The sequence below is a fragment of the Peromyscus californicus genome, unplaced genomic scaffold, assembly GCF_007827085.1.
Source record: "Peromyscus californicus insignis strain IS unplaced genomic scaffold, ASM782708v3 Scaffold_11__1_contigs__length_118956290, whole genome shotgun sequence".
Lineage (NCBI taxonomy): Eukaryota > Metazoa > Chordata > Mammalia > Rodentia > Cricetidae > Peromyscus > Peromyscus californicus.
Window position 1 is genome coordinate 103,122,929 of NW_026294402.1, and position 20,260 is coordinate 103,143,188.

General features: G+C 42.0%; 1 protein-coding gene across 2 annotated transcripts in view; it reads left to right on the forward strand.

Moving 5' to 3' along the window:
* Window positions 1–20,260, forward strand: part of Rhoa (ras homolog family member A) — a 34,515-nt gene that overhangs the window by 2,859 nt on the left and 11,396 nt on the right. Inside the window, exon 2 of one of the 2 annotated variants that reach the window (XM_052720916.1) lies at window positions 7,007–7,083. The exons of the other annotated variant lie outside the window; for it this stretch is intronic. The gene's annotated coding sequence lies outside the window, so the exon portion shown is untranslated. The remainder of the gene's footprint in view (window positions 1–7,006; window positions 7,084–20,260) is intronic. 2 annotated transcript variants of the gene reach the window in all.

The following is a 20,260-nucleotide window of genomic DNA, read 5'->3' on the forward strand; positions in this document are numbered from 1 at the left end:
CCCAATCATTAGTGATAAATATGTTACTTATCTAATTTTGTGGTTCTGGGAATTGAATCCAACTTCGATGCTAGTCAAGCGTTCTACTGCTTAGCTATCTACAGCTTAGCTATACTATTAGCCTCTCTGTATTTTAATTAACGAGTTGGTTACTTTTCAGCCTGAGGCTTGAACCCAGGGCATTACACATACTCGGCAAGGGCTTTGCTACTGAACTATATTCCCCGACCCTGACTTTACTTTTGTTTTGAGATAGTCTCAATTATACTGTTAGGGTATGACCATGGACTCATCTGCAGCCTAGGCTAGATTTGAACTTTCAGCCTTCCTCAGTCTCCCCAGTAACTGGGATTACAGGCCTATGCCATCAGGCCCATATGTAACCGTATTTTATTACTTTTATGAGACAGAGTTTTCACTCTGTAGGTGAGGCTGGCCTGGAAACTCACTGTGTAGCCCAGGCTGGCCTTGAACTTGTAGCAGTTCTTTCTTTGCCCTCCTAAGTGCTGGGGTTGCAGGTGTGAGCTACCATGCCTAGCTTACAACATTGAGACATGTATCTTACTGGTGTGTTTTGGTGACACTAGATATTTGTGACAATAAATTTCAAAAGTAGTTTGAAGTTAGTAGTTATTGTAAAATCCCTATCTCCCTCCCCCCACCCCCAGTAGGGTTTCTCTGTGTAACCCTGGCTACCTTGGAACTTGTTCTATAGACCAGGATGGCCTCAAACTCAAAGATCCTGCCTGCCTCTGCCTCCCAAGTGCTGGGATTAAAGGCATTTACCATCTCCACCCAGCTGTAAAGTCCCTATTTCAAGTGACTTCTTGTTTGATTTTTGAGACAGTCTTATATGTAGCTCTGTCTGGCTTGGCACTCTGTATAGTCCAAGCTGGCCTCACAATTGAGATAGATCTTCTGCTTCAGTTTCCCTAGTGCAGGGATTACAGGTGTAAACCACCATTCCTGACTCATTTTAACCTATGATGCTGCAGTTTTTTTTTTTTTTTTTTGGTTTTTTCGAGACAGGGTTTCTCTGTGTAGCTTTGCGCCTTTCCTGGAACTCGCTTTGGAGACCAGGCTGGCCTCGAACTCACAGAGATCCGCCTGGCTCTGCCTCCCGAGTGCTGGGATTAAAGGCGTGCGCCACCACCGCCCGGCGATGCTGCAGTATTTTAAGTGAAGGTTTGTATATTAATTATGCAGACCATGTGAGTGAACAAGGCAGACAGTAAAGCTGCTTATTCTGGTTGTTGGTTTCACTTTATGGGTGTTCGCTTCAAATGATTCTAGGGGTACTTAAAATTTTTCTTCTGACTGCCCTTTTATACTAAGTGATCAAAGTATGAGATACAGCATTAGTAATTGTAAGTAATATGCAGTTCATACCAAACTGAACTTGATTTGGGCAAAGAGGTTGGGGTATCCTTTGAAAAGGGATCTTGCTAATAGAGCTAGGTTGGACTTAAACTCTTGTCAGTCCTTTGCTTCCACCTCCTAAGTGCTGATATTACTAGCATCTGCCCCACAATTCATTCCCCCTGTCGGGGTAGGTAGAGTAAATATATTCGAGTTTATTTATGATAGTATCTTAAATTCAAGAGGAGAACAAGCAGCTAATGAAATAGTGGGAGGCAAAATGAGTTTAGAGAGATGAGCAGAGGCCAGATCATGTAGTATCTTTAGGATATAAGAAATTCTTTGGGTTTGTTATTTTATTTTTTGGGGTCGTTTGTTTTGTGTTATTTTTCAAGACAGGATTTTTCTTTATATCCTTGGCTGTCCTGGAAAACTGAAGACCAGGGCTGGTCTTGAACTCAGAGATCTGCTTGCTTCTGCCTCTGGAGTGCTGGGATTAAAGGCCTGCGCCACCATTACCCATCGGGTTTGTTCTTTTTGTTGGCAGCCCTTACACTTTACACTGTAGCTTAGGCTGGCCTGGAACTCACTGTGTAGCTTAGGCCTTTTGACCCCTGGCAGTCCTCTTGTCTTAGCCTCCCGAATGTTAAGGTTATAGACATGAGCCAACAGGCTTTGTCTGGCTTTGGGATTGTTCTGAGATAAGATGCTTATTAGGTGTTATATTTGTTGTTCTGTTTTAAAGTTGGGGAATAGTATGATCTGAAAAAAATTTTTTTGAGACAGGGTCTCATGGAACCTGGGCTGACTTAAAACTGGGTACGTAGCCAAGAATAACCTTAGATTTCTTCATCCTCGAGACTAGAGAGATGGCTCTGTGGTTAAGAGCACTGGCTGTTCTTCCAGAAGACCCGGGTTCAATTCCCAGGACCCACATGGCAGCTCACAACTGTAACTCCAATTACAGACCGGCATTCTGGATCCGGCATTCTCACACAGACATATATGCAGGCAAAATACAAATGCACATAAAACAAAAATAAATAATTAAAAATAAATCTTGATCCTCCTGCCCCTCTCTCTCCCTGGTTTCAGGCATTACAGATGTGTGTGACTATTCTGGCTTTTTGTGAGGCTGGCTTAGAATCTTCTGATTTTCCTGTCTCTTATCTCCTGAGTGGCTTGGATTTATTATACTCAGTGGAGTTAAAGTTACAATCCCTTTTTTGTTGTTGTGTTTTTGTTTTTTAATATAGAGGGGAAATTGGCAGGCTGGCATGATGATGGCTGGGCTGTTAGAAAGCACTTACTACACTTGCAGAGGATCCAGATTTGATTCCCAGCACACACATTGTGGCTCTTCGTCATCTATTTCCAGGATATCTGACACCTTTTGGCTTCCTTGGGCATCAAGCATGCAAGTGGTACACAGATATACATGCAGGCAAAACATGTGAACACATTAAAACAGCAACAAAACTCTCAATAGCCTGACCAGTTTTCGTGCGTACCTGCAATCCCAACTCTCAGGAGGGTGGCTGAAGCAGGAGGATTGTTCCAAATTTGAGGCCAGCTTCAGCTACATATATTATTTTATCTGCTGTGATGAAACATGGGATCCAAAAGCAGCTTGGAGGGAAGAGTTTATTTGGTTTACACCTCATAGTCCATTGAGGGAAGCCAAGGCAAGAACTCAGACAGGGCAGGAACCTGGAGGCAGGAGCTGATGTGGAGGCCATGGAGGAGTGCTGCTTATGCTGCTTATTGGCTTGCTAAGCTTGCTTGCTTTCCTTTGTTTGTTTGTTTGTTTGTTTGTTTGTTTTTTGGGTTTTTTGTTTGTTTGTTTTTTGAGACAGGGTTTCTCCGTGTACTTTTATTTTATTTTATTTTTAATTTTCTGGAGCTGAGGACCAAACCCAGGGCCTTGTGCTTGCCTCTGCCACCGAGCTAAATCCCCAACCCCTCTCGTGTACTTTTGGTGCCTGTTCTGGATCTCACGCTGTAGACCAGGCTGGCCTCGAACTCACAGAGATCCACCTGGCTCTGCCTCCTGAATGCTGGGATTAAAGGCGTGCGCCACCTCCGCCCAGCTAAGCCTGCTTTCTTATAGAATCCAGGACCCACCAGCCCAGAGGTGTCCTCATTCACAGTGGACTGTGCCCTCCTCCATCGATTAAGAAAATGCCCTATAGGCTTGCCTGCAGCTGAATAATGCCACACGCATACCCACCCACCCCAGGTTTCCCTGTGTAACAGCCCTGGCTGTCCTGGAACTGGCTTTGTAGACCAGGCTGGTCTTGAACTCACAGAGATCTGCCTGCCTCTGCCTCCCTAGTGCTGGGGTTAAAGACATGTCGCCACCATGCCCGGCTCCCTGCAGCTGAATCTTATGAAAGCATTTTCTCAATTGAGGTTCCTTCCTCTTGGATGACTCTAGCTTGTGTCAAGTTGGCATAAAACTAGCCAGCACAGGGAGGGCACTTGTAAAGTGATTAAAGATTTATATCATAGGGGGACTGGAGAGACACTCAGTGATTAAGAGCACATACTACTCTTACAGTGGACTTGGGTTCAGTTACTTGCACCCATATGGCAGCTCTCAAACATCCAACTCTAGTTCCATGAGATCTAGTGTCCTCTTCTGACCTCTCAGGGCACCAGGCACACATGTGTACATATATAATTTCAGGCAAAACATGATTGTGCATAAAAAAGAAAAGAAAGATTTTGTATAACAGAGCCAGCAAAGTGGCTCAGTAGGTAAAGGTATCTGCCACCAAGCCTGACCACTGTAGCTCTGTCCTGGGACCCCACATGCTGATTTTTTTTTTTTTTTTTTTTTTTTTTTTTTTTTTTGGTTTTTGGGTTTTTTTTCGAGACAAGGTTTTTCTGTGTAGCTTTGCGCCTTTCCTGGAACTGACTCTGTAGCCCAGGCTGACCTTGAACTCACAGAGATCTGCCTGCTTCTGCCTCTCGAATGATTAAAGGCGTGCACTGCCGCCACCGCCACCGCCACCGCCACCGCCACCACCACCCCACCAGCTTCCACGTGTTGGAATTTAAGGGAATCAACTCCCATATACCATACTCTGATCTCTCTACATGTGCACTGTAGCATTTGCTCATACACATTCACATGTATGTATACACACATATAAATAATTGGGGAGAAAGTAATATTGTCATGAAACTTTGGAGTTGAGTATGATAGTTCACTCCTTTAATCCCAACACTTCAGAGGCAGAGGGATCTCTTGAGTTTAAGGCTATCTTTGTATATGTACTGAGTTTCCAGGCCAAGCAGGGCTATGCAGTGAGACTATTACAAAAAAGAAAAAAAAAGCATTGGGTACAGACCAGTTGAGGTATCTCAGCTAGTAAAGGTGACTGCCATGGGAACCCTGATTTTAATTCCTGAGAACCATATGATGCAAGAGAACTAACTCCCCCAAGTTATCCTCTGACTTTCCTTACCACACAAAGTAGTTAAATAAATATCTATAAAAATGTTTTTTCTTAATTGGGGAAATTTGTATATAGAATTCATCTGTTTTACTCTAAAAGGACAGCATGTATTATATTTGAAAAATAAGGTTGATAGCAATATCAGTGGACATGCTAGCATGGAAGGGGAGAAATTCATGGGGTCATACCTTAGACAAAGAACTATAGGCAGGCAACTGATGACTGCTGGGAGAGGGAGACCTAGCCTCTTCCTTATTGGTTGTTCCTTACAGAAGTGGCCAGCTCTGAAACAATGTCCACACAACGACAAAAAGACTCAGAAGGTTGTAGTTATATATTTGTGCATACATATACATACATCTATGTATGTAACAATAATAAAAAAGGCTATCAACTTTAGGGGTTGTGGGGTGCATGGGAGGGGGAAAGTTATGTAATTCTATTTCAGTTAAAAATCTTTTCTCTCTCTTTTTAATCTGGTGTTTTTTTTTTTTTTTTTTTTTTTTTTTTTTTTTTTTGAGGCAGGGCTTCTGTTTTTTTTTTTTTTTTTTTGAGACAGGGTTTCTCTGTGTAGCTTTGGAGCCTGTCATGGAACTCACTCTGTAGCCCAGGCTGGCCTCGAACTCACAGAGATCCATCTGCCTCTGCCTCAAGAGTGCTGGGATTAAGGCATGTGTCACCACCGCCAGTCAGGCAGGGTTTCTATGTAGCCCTGGCTGACCTGGAACTCACAGACATCCACCTGCCTCTGCTTCCTGAGTCTGAAATTATAGATGTGTGCCATCATGCCATGCCTTCAACTAAAAATATATTTTAAAAGTTTTTTTTTTTTTTTCTCTCTCTCTCCAAGACAGGGTTTCTTTGTATAGTCCTGGCTGTTCTGGAATTCACTCGTAGACTAGGCTGGCCTCAAACTCTCAGATCTGCCCGTGTCTGCTGGGATTAAAAGCATGTGTCACTACACCTGGCTAAAAATAATTTTTTTTAAAAAAGGTTATGGGTGGTATAAATGATATATTTTTATGATGTTTATTGGAAATTAGCTTTTCCCTTGATACCACTAAGTTGAGCAAAAGGTCCAGTGTGTTCAATATTTGGTTTCACCCACATTCTACCACTATAGCCAAGGAAAGTGTTGCTTCTAGAGGTGTAATGACCTTAATACTGCTTTACAAGAGGCGCTAAAGACTGCCTTCATCAATGATGGCTTAGCAGGTGGAATTCTTTTGGTTTTTCAAGACAGGATTTCTCTGTGTAACAGCCTTGGCTGTCCTGGGACTCCCTCATAGACCAGGCTGCCTTCGAACTCACAGAGTTCTGCCTCTGCCTCCAGAGTGCTGGGATTAAAGGTGTGTGCCATTACCGCCTGACTGCAGGTTGAATTCTTTTTTTTTTTTTTTTTTTAAATATTTATTTATTTATTATGTATACAGCATGTATCCCTGCAGGCCAGAAGAGGGCACCAGATCTCATTACAGATGGTTGTGAGCCACCATGTGGTTGCTGGGAATTGAACTCAGGACCTCTGGAAGAGCAGTCAGTGCTCTTAACCTCTGAGCCATTTCTCCAGCCCGCAGGTTGAATTCTTAAAGCTACCAAAGCTTTATACCAGTGCCAAGCCCAACTTTGTATGCTTGCATCTAATTGTGATGAGTCTCTGTGTCTCTCAAGTTAGTGGAGGTGGTTTGAGTTGGGCAGCAAATCAACTCAATTGAGGTTGATAACAGCAGTGACAAAAGAAAAAAAAAGCCGTGGAATGGGTAGGCCTCTGCAAAATTGATTGGGGTGGGGCATAAAGCAGCAGTTTTCAACCTGTGGGTCTTGACCCCTTTGACAAAACTCCAGAAATAGGTACATTATGATTCATAATGGTACTAAAATTACAATGATAAAGTAGTGAAGTAGCAACGAAATAATTTTATGGTTGGAGGTCACCACAACATGTGAACATGAGTTACATTAGACGGTCGCAGCATTGGGAAGGTTGATAACCACTGCCATAAAGTGGTAGGCTGTAGTTGTGTAGTGGTTAAGGGCTATGGCCCAAGAATCTCCGGCCGAGGATGCCATTGAAGAGTACCTCAAATGCTGTTGAGTAGTCCTGCACATTTTCCTTCTGGACTGACATTTACATTGTTTGTTTTTGTCATTATAAAATGAACTTATTTTTCTTAATTTTATAGCCTTGCATCTGAGAACTTCCAGGTACTTTGTACAGCCACTGTCACGGAAGCTGTGTGTTTTTCAGCATCTCTGTAAGGTATGTAAGTCAGTTATTTCTTGCTGTGTTTCCTTTTCTCATATCAAGAGATCATTATTAATACAAAATTTGTGGAACCGTGAGTACTGTTAATAATTACTATTAGTGATTTTCTTGTCCTCCAATCTTGGGGGCATTTAAATTTTTTCTATTACTTGTATGTCAGAGGACAACTGTGGAAGTCAGTTCTCTCCTTCTACCAGGTGAGTACCAGGGATTGAATTAAAGGTCATCAGGCTTGGTAGCAAGGACCTTTGTCTGATGAGCCACCAACTCCATTTTCTTTTCTATTTGTTTATATTTATTTTGGGAGGAATGTGGTAATCAGAGGACAAAATGCAAGAGTTGATGCTCTCCTTCCATCAGCCTTGATGGTGGTCATCTTAACCCACTGAGACAGCTCACTGGTCCTGTCTCCTTTCTTGCTTGCCTTTTGTTCCTTTTTTTTTTTTTTTTTTTAAAGATAGGATCTTGGATAGGTCAGGCTAGTCTTGAACTCACGGTCTGTCTGCTTCAGCTGCCTAGCAGTGAACATATCTTGCTGCTGGATTTGGTTAACTTTAATCTTTGTCATGGTATGACGAGTGGTAAAAGTAGTTTGTGCTTTTAACTTTACTTATTTGATAAATGGTTACTAAAAAACTATAAAGGAACACATCTGAAGAAAACAAAGACTGTCTTGTCTGTTTGGAATTTTAATTCCTTTATTTGCTTTTTTCTTTTTTTAAAGACATAGTCTTACTTTGTAACCCCCGGCTGACCTGGAACAGATGTGCCTGCCTCTGCCTCCTAGGTGCTGGGACTGTGTGCCAGCACACTTGGCCCTGCCTTACTGAAGCTTTCCATTTGGTGTCACTGGCTGGCCAGGAGACACCTGGGGCCCTCCTGTCTTCACTTTTCAGTTGACTGTGGGCACATGTTGTCATGTCGTCCTTTTTATGTGGATGTTAAAGCTTCAGACTCAGGTTCTCAGGTTTGTACTGCAAGCGCTTACCAGCCCCTAGAAAATAAGTCTTTTCATCTATAGGCTTCTATTTCTTGCTTACCCACTCCTTTTTTCTTTTTTCCTTCCTTCTTTTCTTTTTGTTTTTTTTTTTTTTTTTTGAGACAGGGTTTCTCTGTGTAGCCATGGTTCTCCTGGAACTTGCTCTGTAGACCAGGCTGGCCTCAAACTCAGAGATTCCCCTGCCTCTGCTTCCTGAGTGCTGGGATTAAAGGCATGCCCCACCACTGCCCATCGGTTTTTGTTTGTTTTTCAAGACAGGGTTTCTCTGTGTAGCCCTGGACATCCTGGAACTCACTCTGTAGACCTGGCTGGCTTCAAACTCAGATTCACCTGACTCTGCCTCTCAAGTTCTGGGATTAACAGGCATGACCACCTGGCTGTTTTTTATTTTTGAGAAAGGATCTCTTTATGTAACTCTGGCTGTCCTGTAATTCACAGAAGATAACTTGTGGGGAGTTGATTTCCTTCTTCCATGTGATCAAAGGCAGGTCACATGCCTAGTGGTAGGCACCTCTACCTACTAAGCTGCTTACTAATAACACTATTTTTACTTTTTCATTCTGACTTTTGCAAGACTTCCTGTCTTGCACTTGTGTCTTAAGACTGGATTTCCCATAGTGACATAAGCTCTCCTAGAACTCACTTGTAGCCTTGCAGTCTAGGCAATCCTCCTTCCTGCCTTACCCTCTCAAGTGCCAGCATTACAGGCATGAGCTACCACACCTGATTTGTCTCCCCCCCCCCTTTTTTTTGGTCACTGGCTACCTTTCTTATTCAATCATGTATGGCAGTCCCCTTCTCTCTTTTCCTTTTATTGCCTTCCTTCTGCCTTCATTCATTTATTTTTGCAGTGTCTTTGAAAAGGTCTACATTTTTTGTATATTGGTGTTTTTGTCATCTTGTATGTCTTTGCACTGTTTGTGCGATACCTGCAGATGCCAGAAGAGGGCACCAGATAACATGAAACTGGAATTAGATAAAAGCTGCCATGTGGGTGCTAGGAATCAAACCCGGATCCTCTGGAAGAGCAACCAGTACTATTAACCACTAAGCCATTTCTCCATCCCCTTTTGCAGTGTCTTACTGTGTATTTCAGGCTGACCTCAGACTCTGAATCTTTCGTTATCAACCTTCTCATTGTAGAATTACAGGAGTGTCCCTGGTCCATACGCCATGGGGCTGGGGCGACCACTTGCTCAGTAAAGTGCTTGCTGCCTGAGAAGGCCTGAGCTCAGTCCCCAGTGCCCACATAAAAAGATGGAAATGGTTGCTTACACTTGTAATCCCAGCACTGAGGGAGGCAGAGACGGGCAGTTGTTCCCTGGGCCTCTCTGACCAGTCAGCCTTTCTAAAATGGATAAGCCCCAGGACCCAGTGAGAGATGTTGTTTCACAACCAAGTAGTGAGACTCCCGAAGAATGACAGCGGAGGTCGACCTCTGGCCTCCACGTGCTCCTGCATACGTGAACACACATACTAAAAACATTTTTTTGAGGCAGGGTCTCACTGTAATGTAGTCCTGGCTTGCCTGGAACTCACTATGTAGACCAGGTTGACCTCAAACTCTCAGAGACATGCCTACTTCTGCCTCCAAGTGCTGGGACTAAAGGCTTACACAATTACACCGAGCAAAATAAACATTTCTTTACATAATTTATTTTTGCATTTTTCACTGACCCATAATAAATTTAAAAATGAATCTGTTGTGCCATTGATTGACTATATAAGGATTGTTTGATTCTAAAACTTTGTTCATAGCTAGAGAAATAGTTCAGTGGTTAAGAATGCTTTCACAGGAAGCACAGACTTACACCCATGGAAAAAAAATTCAAGCATGACTATGCTAGCCCATAACCCTAGCAGGAGGGTGAGGGAGCAGAGGCAGATATAGGTAGATCCTAGGAGCTCCTGGGCCAGCCAGCTTGGTGAAAAGAGTGAGCTTCCAGTTGAGTAAGAGACCCCCGTCTCAAGGCACCAAGGCAGAGAGAGAGCAGTAAAGGAAGGCGTCCTTTGGGTTCATGCACCTGCACACTCAAGTGCACCCCCCCCCCCAGATTTGTTTGATTTGAGTACTGCCTATTATGTACTTGTCCAGTAATGGTGAACAAGACAGATAATGTTCTTAGGTTAATAGGTTTTGGCAAAAGGAAACCCTGGAGGAACATGATATGTGAGGCTGATAGAAGTGTGAGGTGCTGCAAGAAAGCACTAAATGGCCTGATGTACATTGGGAGCTGAGGAAAGGCCTTACGATGGAGCTCTAAGCATGGGCTTAACCAGTAGGGAAGGATAGATACTTTACTGTGTTGGCAATAGTAGTTATAGGCTGTGGGTTTTAGAATTCCTGAAATTAATGTCTCCAGAATTTTTGGTTATTTTCTTGTTTGCAGTCAGCACTCTACCCAGAATTCAACCAAGGTGTTTTTTATTGTGTTTACATTGAGACACACAGGCAAAACACACACCTACACATAAAATAAAACAAAAGAAGAGATCTTTAAAAAAATTAACATTGGAGCCGGGCGGTGGTGGCGCACGCCTTTAATCCCAGCACTCGGGAGGCAGAGCCAGGCGGATCTCTGTGAGTTCGAGGCCAGCCTGGACTACCAAGTGAGTTCCAGGAAAGGCGCAAAGCTATACACAGAGAAACCCTGTCTCGAAAAACCAAAAAAAAAAAAAAAAATTAACGTTGGAGGATGGAGAGATGGCTTGGCTGCTAAGAGCACTTGCTGTTCTTTTAGAGTATTGGTTCTCAACCTTCCTAATGGAACCCTTTAATACAGTTCCTCAGGTTGTGGTGACCCCCAACCATAAAATTACTTTGTTGCTACTTCATAACTAATTTGCTACTGTTATGAATCATAATGTAATTATCTGATATGCAGGATGTCTAACATGCAACACCTGTGAAAAGGTCCTTCAAACAGGTTGAGAACCAGTGAACCAAATTCAGTTTCCAGTGCCCACGTGGAGTTTACAACCCTCTGTAACTAGGAGTTCCAGGATTCCAATACTCTCCTCTGGCCTCGGTGGGCACCAGAGGAGTGGACAGACATACATGCAGGCAAAACACCCATACACATAAAATAAAAATTAATAAATTTTAAAAGAAATTAATACTGGAAAAAAACAACAACCCAGGTTTGCAAGAAGTGTTAATGTATATATACCAGGCTCTTTTTGGGGGGAGAGGGAGACAGGGTTTTTATGTAACCCTGGCTGTCCTGGAACTCTCTTTGTAGACCTGGCTGGCTGGTCTCAGAGATCCACTTGCCTCTGCTTCCCAAGTGGTGGGATTAAAGGGTATGTACTACCTCACCCAGCTAAATCATGTGTTTGTTTTTTTTTGGGGGGGGGTGTGGGGGGAGGAAGAGTTTCTCTGTGTAGCTTTGGAGCCTTTCCTGGAATTGATTCTTGTAGCCCAGGCTGGCCTTGAACTCATAGAGATCTGCCTGCCTCTGCCTCCAGAGTGCTGGGATGTGGTGGTGTGCACCACCACCGCCCAGCAACTTTTGTTTTTCTAATAGTCATCAGCATCATACATACATTTTTTGATTTAGAGAAAAAAAAAACTAAGATGCATAGATTTTAGCATACATGTTTGAGAGATAAAGTCTCAGAATTACATACTTGAAATAATGTCAACAGGATAAGTTATAACCTCCGTTTTTAATGTTATATCCTGTATATTAGAGGTTTCACTTTATTTTTTGTAGTGCTAAGGTTCAAACCCAAGCCTTTCCACATATGCCAGAAGGAAGCACTGCTGCTGAACTACACCCCAACCTCATTATTGAGCCCTTGAAAAATGAGATTGTTTTGCATTTTGTTTGGTGTCCAAGTGTCTAGAAATGGTAGAAAGCTTGCTGTAATCATCGCTGTTATAATTGGCCTTTTGAAGATACATGAGGTAAAATTATAATTATCTTAAGTATGCTGAATTAGTCATTTTTAAAGCTATGGTTATTTTATCTACATGGAAATTTATTCATTATCTTCCTAAAATCTTGATCCTGCAGAGGCATAGTAATTCAGATGAATTATTTCCACTTCTGCTTCTTGGCTGGAGAACTGTTTTGTGCCTGCTGATAATGTTTGGCTAATAAGTGTCTTTAATGCATTCATTACTAACTAGGACCACCTCAGATGTCTTTTTTGGCTTCTGATATGTCAAAAATAAGCAAAAAATTATTGAAGAGATAGATAGGCTGTCAGTGTTAAAAAGTATTAATCCCAGCATTGGGAGGCAGATACAGGCGGACCTTTGTAAGTTTGAGGCTAGCCTGGTCTCCATAAGCAAATTCTAGAACAGCCAGGACTATTACACAGAGAAACCCTGTCTGGAAAAACCAAAAAGAAAAAAGAAAAAGTATTATGATCTATGTAGAAGCTAAAAAGTCATTAAAATTATCCAGCTAATAATTTCAGTTCTAGAAGAGCCAGGTATGAAATATGCCAGTATTCTTAGCACTTGGGGGTGGAGGTGCCAGAATGAGTAGGTCAAGGCCAGCCTTTACCCCCAAACCATCTCCCTGGCTGTGTTTTGTAATTTCTGTTACTGTCTTCTGACAAATAAAGGAAACCGATGCTGAAAACAGCAAAGTGAGAAAGTAGGGATTACTCTCAACTAATGAGCTGATTAACTATTGCTGTAAACCACTGACATTCTAGTCTGTTGCCATCTATGTGTTTATAACTAAAATCAGATTCTAGTAAAACCTAAATTGTAGCTGATCTATACAGAACTTGCTTATGCAGCTGATGTTTGGTTTTGTTGAGTAGTCATGTGATAGATGTGTCCTAGTGAAAAACATGTCAGAATTTGAAATCTAAATGAAGTGTTTGGTCAAGTAGAATAATGGTGGTGTTTTAGGTGGTGATGATGGAGCAGAGGAGAGTCAACCTGGACCTCTTTGTAGAAGAAGTGTGTTAGCTAATCTATTCCAGATCTGCTCACATCTTCCTCCAAGTACAGTAAATTTACCATGATTATGACAAGATCAGATATAGGAATAGTAACATGATTTCCAGGCCCTTTCTCTTTTTCATAGGAATGCTTCCTACAATGCAAGAAAGAAATGTTAGAGGAAAAAAGATTGGTTTCCTTTTAAGAAAAATACCCTATTTGAGTAACTGATTCTCTTCTACTTTATGAAAAAAGCATTGCAGTCTTCAGTGTTTAGCTGTTAATAACAAGAGCTTTTAGTCTTTCATAATGAACTTCATTTTGGTAAAAGCCTGCTTTCTAGAATATTCTAAGGGTATATTCATCTTACAGCTTTGTCATATCTGAGATGATAAATAGATATTCAGACTTTGTTTTAGATATGACTGTAAGGACTACAGAAATTTTAATACAGTGATTGACACATACTTCCTACTTACTTGTAGGTCTTGTTTGGAAAGAAGTAATTTCCTGTTTCAGTAATGAGACTTTAGACTCAGAAAAGAAGGCCAGTAACTAAGAAGAGTAGTGTCTAACTTTATTATCTGAACATTTGATAGTGTCCTTTGCAAAAGTTAAAAGTTAAAAACCTGCAGGCAGTGGTGGCACACACCTTTAATCCCATCACCCAGGAGACAGGGAGGTGGATCTCTATGAGTTCTAGGCCAGCCTAGGCTACAGAGTTCCAGGATAGGCTCCAAAGCTACTACACAGAGAAACCCTGTCTCTAAAGAAAAAAAACAAACAAGAAAAGTTAAAACCATGTCTAACAAATGTACATGTGTAATACCAGTAAGCAGAAGATTGAGGCGAGAAGGCCTTGAGTTTCAAGCTAATCTGGGCTGGGTATGTTCTTTTGTTGTTTTAATTTTTGGAGACAGGGTCTCTACATATCCCTGGCTGTCCTGTAATCACTCTGTAGACCAGACTGGCCTCCAACTCAGAGATCCTCCTGCCACGTGCCGCCATGCCTAGTTTGTCTCAAAAAAAAGTAAGAGTAGGGATTGTAACTCAGTGTCAGAGCTCTTACCTAGCATATACAAGGTCCTTGGTTCGTGTTCTAGTGTCCCCAAAACAAAACAAACTCTTTGGCTAAATGAGGTAGAGGCATGTGGATCTGAGTTCTAGACCAGCTTGGTCTACATAGTTAATTCCAGGCCATGACTACATAATGAGACTCCTGTCTCAGAACAAAATATAAAAACCTAAAACCTTCTTCATATACCAGTAACACATTTATATCTGTTTATTTGGAAAGGCTAAGTTTCTTAATCTTATACATATCTATTCAATGCTATTTTTGACCCTGCTAAGTATTATAGGAAATATAAGAATTAAAATATAGCTCTTTGTTATTAGACCTTATAGATCAGACAGTGGTGTGTACAAAAAAGATAAGCATTAGCTGTTACAGCTTTCAAGTCAGTTCTCCTCTTCTACTGTGGGATTCATTACGAGTCTATCTCATTTACAAAGCTCTGTGGTTTTTAATTATAGTTTTTAAAAATTTATATATAAATGGTTTTCCTGAATATATTTATGTGTTTATGTGAATCATGTATACCTGGTGCCTACCTACAGAGGTCAGAAGAGGGTATAGGATCCCTTGGGACTGGAGTTAGGGTTGGTTGTGAGCCACCATGTGAGTGCTTGGAATAAAATCCAGGTCCTCTGCAAAGCAGATACCTTTCTTTTCTTTTTTTTTCTTTCTTTCTTTTTTTTGAGACAAGGTTTTTCTGTGTAACAGCCCTGGCTGTCTTGGAATTAGCTCTGTAGACCAGGCTGGCCTCAAATCAGAGATCCACCTGCCTCTGCCTCCCTGGTGCTAGGATTAAAGGTGTGTACCACCACTGCCTGGCCTAGTTAATCTTGTTTTACTTCCTTGTAGGGAGTGACCAGTGTTGGTTGGACTAGTGTTCTTGTTTGCTTTTTGTTGCTGTGGTAAACACCATGACCAAAAGTAACTTGGGAAGGACAGGGTTGATTTCCGTTTACAAGTCACATATAGTTCATCATCAGGAGAAGCCAGAGCAAGAGCTGGAGGCAGGAACTGAAGCAAGAGACTGGAGGAAAGAACACTTAACTGGTTTGCTCCCCATTGGCTTGCTCAGGCTGCTTTCTTGTACATGGGTTGTGATGATACACGCCTTTAATCCCACCACTCCAGAGAGAGGCAGAGGCAGGTGGATCTCAGTTTTGAGGCCAGCCAGAGCTACATAGTAAGTTCAAGGCATAGTAAGACTTGTCTTGGGGGCTGGAGAGATGGCTCAGTGGTTAAGAGCACCGACTGCCCTTCTAAAGGTCCTGAGTTCAATTCCCAGCAACCACATGGTGTCTCACAACCACTTGTAATGAGATCTGGTGCCCTCTTCTGGCCTGCAGGGACACATGCAGGCAGAATACTGTATACATAATAAATAAATAAATCTTTAACAAAAAAAAAAAAAAAGACTTGTCTTGAACAAACAAAATACACACACACACACACACACACACACACACACCGCGCGCGCGCGGACAGACAGGGCGTGGTGGAGCATGCCTTTAATTCCAGAATTTGGGAGGCAGAATCAGGAGAAGCTCTGAGTTCAGGGCCAGCCTGGGCTACATATCAAGCTCCTGAACAGCCTTGACCATAGAGAGACCTATCTCAAAAATAAATAAATGAAGCCAGGCGGTGGAGGTGCCTACAATCCCAGCACTCGGGAGGCAGAGGCAGGTGGATCTCTTGAGTTTGAGGCCAGCCTGATCTACAAAGGAGTTCCAGGACAGCCAGAGTTGTTAAGCAGAGAACACCTGTCTCGAAAAACTAGAAGAGAAAAAAGAAAAAAAAAACAAAGAACAAACAAAGCATAGTAAGCTATTTTTTTCTAATCCCTTTGATCTACAAATTGTTTTCAAGTCAGTGCATTTTAAAATATATTAGTGTTTTTTTGTTTGTTTTGTTTTTAAGCATTGTCATCTCATTTTGTAAATGAAGACACTACAGAAGGATATGTGATCCCTAGAGTTGTACCCATTTATTGTGTATTCAAACATTTATTTAAACACTGAAATGCTTCCACCACACTGGAACTTAGAGTTTATTGATCTACCATCCTTTCATTCCCCTCCTTTTCAGTTTATCACTCTAATTATCACCTCCTTGTTTTCAATATTTTAACCTTTTCCCCATTTCCTTTCTCTCTTCTCTCCTCCCACCTCTCCTTCACCCTTGAGACAGTATCTCATGTGTGCCTCCACACTAGGTTTCTGTGGTGGTGGGCATTGAACTGGAGGCATTGTGTGTTAGACAAATTCTCTACCTGATGAGCTACATCCTTCAGCCTACTCCTCTTTTCTTATTTTATCTAGTGGAACTTCAGCTATGGTTAAGTCCAACTCTTCACTTAATTCTGTACCTGCAATAGAGTACCAGGATATATTAAGTGGTCTCGCTTTTTTACTATTGACCTCTGTCTTCAAAGGTGACCCTTGTTCCTGCCTAGCAGTTCTAAAATTTATCACCTTGTTTTTAGAATAGTGTAACTTCTTTTTTAGTGCAAATCCTTTCTCACTGTCACTGTCAACTGTTACAGTCTTGCTTTTTTGAGAAAAAGAACTAGAGATGTAACTCAATTGATGGAGAACCACACACAGCCCTATGGGAGTTTTGTGTTTTTAATCTGTGTAGACCAGGCTGACCTCGAACTCACAGAGATCTACCTGCTTCTGCCTCTTTTTTTTTTTCCAGAGCTGAGGACTGAACCCAGGGCCTTGCGCTTGCTAAGCAAGCTCTCTACCACTGAACTAAATCTCCAACCCTGCTTCTGCCTCTCAAGTGTTGCAATTGAAGGTGTGTGCCACCACACCTGGCTAAAGCCCTGTATTTGATTCCCTAGCACCACATAAACCAAGTGTGGTACATGCCTTTCTCAGCTCCATAGAGAGCTGAGAACAACCTAGGATATGTCTGAGACAGACTCAAGAGAGAAATGAACTGAAGGAGAATGGAAGCAGCTAGGGAGTTTACCTCTCTATGTACTTCACCTTGATCCGCCTGTAGTGGTCAGCCTCCACTTGCAGTGAGGAACGATCCTTAGAAGTTGATTGTTCTTCTACTCTTTAACTTCTGGTACGTTCCATTCCCTTGTAACCTCAGAACTTGTTCTAGCAGTTCTTCCCTGTTACTCCCCTCACATAAGATCCATTAGCCAGACTTTAGTAATCCTGGGTGGATGTTTGGAAATGGTAGTCTTTATTACCAGCATCTGTGCAGTCTAAGCAGACCTTGAATTCTGCTTCTACTTCCTAAGTGTAGAGATTATAGATGGGAGCCACTGTGCTGTTTATTTATTTAATTTACAAAAGGTTCCTTCAAGGCTTAGGTGCCATCACTCTGGAATTCATGCCAGGTACAATGGCTCTGTTGAATTTTCTCACTACACTAAGTGTAGAGACTAGATGTGAGCCACCGTGCTATTTATTTATTTCTTTAATGTGTTAGGGTGTTTTGCCTGAGTGGATGTATGCACCATGTACACACCTGGTATTCGCAGAGGTCAGAAAGGGCTTCGTATCACCTGAAACGGTAGTTACAGACAGCTGTGAGTAGCCATGTGAGTGCTGTGAACCAAATCCTGGTTCTCTGCAAGAGCAGTAAGTTGTAGTTTTTTTGTTTTGTTTTGTTTTACTTTGGGGCCTGCCACCCAGCTCCCAAATAAACGCATGGAGACTAATTCTTACCTATGAATGCTTGGCCATAACTTGGCTTGTTGATAGCCAGCTTTTCTAACTTAAATTATCCCATTTCTCCTTATGTTTTGCCTCTGGGCTTTTTACCTTGATATATCTTTTTTTCCTTCTTACTCCATGGCTGGCTAAGTGGGCTGGCCCCTAGCATCCTCCTTCTTTCTTCCCTATATTTCTCCTCCTATTTATTCTGCCTGCCAGACCTGCCTATTTTTCTCTCCTGCCTAGCTATTGGCTGTTCAGCTCTTTATTAGACCAGTCAGGTGTTTCAGGCAGACAAAGTAACATAGCTTTACAGAGTTAAACAAATGCAACACATCTTTGCATTATTGTTTTTGTTTTTTCTCTGTGTAGTTTTGTGCCTATCCTGGAACTCACTATGTAGCCCAGGCTGGCCTCAAACTCGCAGAGATCCACCTGCCTCTGCCTCCTGAGTGCTGCCATTAAAGCCATGTGCTCCCACTACACAACTGTTTTCTGATTCTTTCTTGTCCAACAATTTTGTTTTCTTTTGTTAAAAAATTTAATGTATTCAGAGTCGTATGAGAAACAGCCACTACAAAAACAGGCGTGGTGGTACATACTTTAATCCTAGTACTTGGGAAGTAGAGGCAGTGAGATCTATGCCGGATTCTACTACATATTGAGTTCCGGGCCAATCTTGGTGTTAAATGAGACCCCATCTCAACAACAGAAGAGTCATTGCCTTGAGAGAAAGCTGATGATAATTATAAACGAGCCAGCTATTTTATCAGTGTTTTTTAAAGCATGTCCTTCTTGTGACTTTGTTCCTTCTGTACGTATGGTTATATCATTGATTGTGTTCATGACATGCTGGATGCAATGGAAAGTAAGGAGAGGTGCAGATGGATAGGTATATGTGCTCTATATCCTGAGAGAAAGAACTTAGACTTCAGGAATGAGTGTAAGTCAAGCCCAAGAAAAAATGACTTCTGCCTCCCTCATGTAGGGTAGCTCAGAGGGGGTGGGTTTTGTTGTTATTATTGTTTGGTTTTTTTGAGACGGGGTCTCACTGTGTAGACCAGACTGTCCTCAAACTCAGAGATCCACCTGCTTCTGCCTCCCTAGTGCTGTGATTGAAATCATTCATGACTGCTATGTCCAGCTAAGCCATGGTTTTATGATATAAGCTCTAAGAGAGTCCCAAGGCTGTACTTGGAGGCAACATGTAATTGGGGAAAGGGTGGTTTAGGGACAGAAATGGGTATTTGGAACAAAATCGAATAGGCAAGCAGGGTCCTTCATTCTGGGAAAAGGAAAGGGGTTTTCAGTAAAGATGTTTCTTTGCCCTGGGGGAGTTAGAAATGTTGAAGGCTAGTTAGTAAGTAGATAAAGGTGTATGGTTTAAAACGGTGGGAGGGGTTGGAGAGATGGCTCAGAGGTTAAGAGCACTGGCTCCTCTTCCAGAGGTCCTGAGTTCAATTCCCAGCAACCACATGGTGGCTCACAACCATCGATAGTGGGATCTAATGCCCTCTTCTGGCATAAGGTCATACATGCAGATAGAGCACTCATATATACATAAAATAAATTAAAAATTCTTTAAAAAAAAAAAAATAAAACTGTGGGAGACTTGGCTGGCAAGATAAAGCAAGTAAAGGCAGTTGTCTCCAAGCCCAATAACCTGTGTTTGATCCCTTGAAACCATGTGGTAGCAAAGAAAGTTCCTGGAAGTTGCTCTCTGTCCACCCACCACCTGTTCTCCGACATATTCGCCTTCCTTTCAACAAATGAATGAGTCAATGTAGTTTTTAAATTTTTTCAAAGAAAAAAAAAAGATGGGAAGATAAATGGTTTGTGTTATAATTTTAGAAGCGCTTAAATGCCAGGTATTTTGGCATTGAGAATACCCTGAAGGCCTGTGGGCAAAGATGTGATTGGAGCCCTGCCATAGTAACAGGGTAGCTAGTGTGTGTTTGTGTGTGTGTGTGTGTGTGTGTGTGTGTGTGTGTGTGTGTGTATGCGTGCGTGCTGGGCATTGAACTCAGGTCTCTGTGCTTGGCAGCAAGCACCCTTTTCCAGAAGATGGTAACAGATCCCCTGGAACTAATGTGGGTGCTCAGAATTGAACCCAGGTCCTTAAAAAGAACAGCCAGTTCTCTTAACCACTGTGCCCCTCTACAGCCCAGCAGCAGCACCTTTATAACTTAAGTCATTGTGCTGCCCAAATTTTATTTTAAGAGGCGTGAAATTCCAAGTATAATTGAGTATAGTCCTAACTAGATTTTGATAAATGTAGATCAGGCTCAAATTTGGGGTAGTCCTTCTACAAGTGCTGAGAATATACCACCACACCTTTTTTTTTTTTTTTTTTTTTTTTGAGATAGGGTTTCCCTGTCTTGGTTGTTGTAGAACTCGCTCTGTAGACCACTAGGCACTCAGGAGGCAGAGCCAGGCAGATCTCTCTGAGTTCCGAGGCCAGCCTGATATGCAGAGTAAGATCCAGGACAGGCACCAAAACTACACAGAGAAAC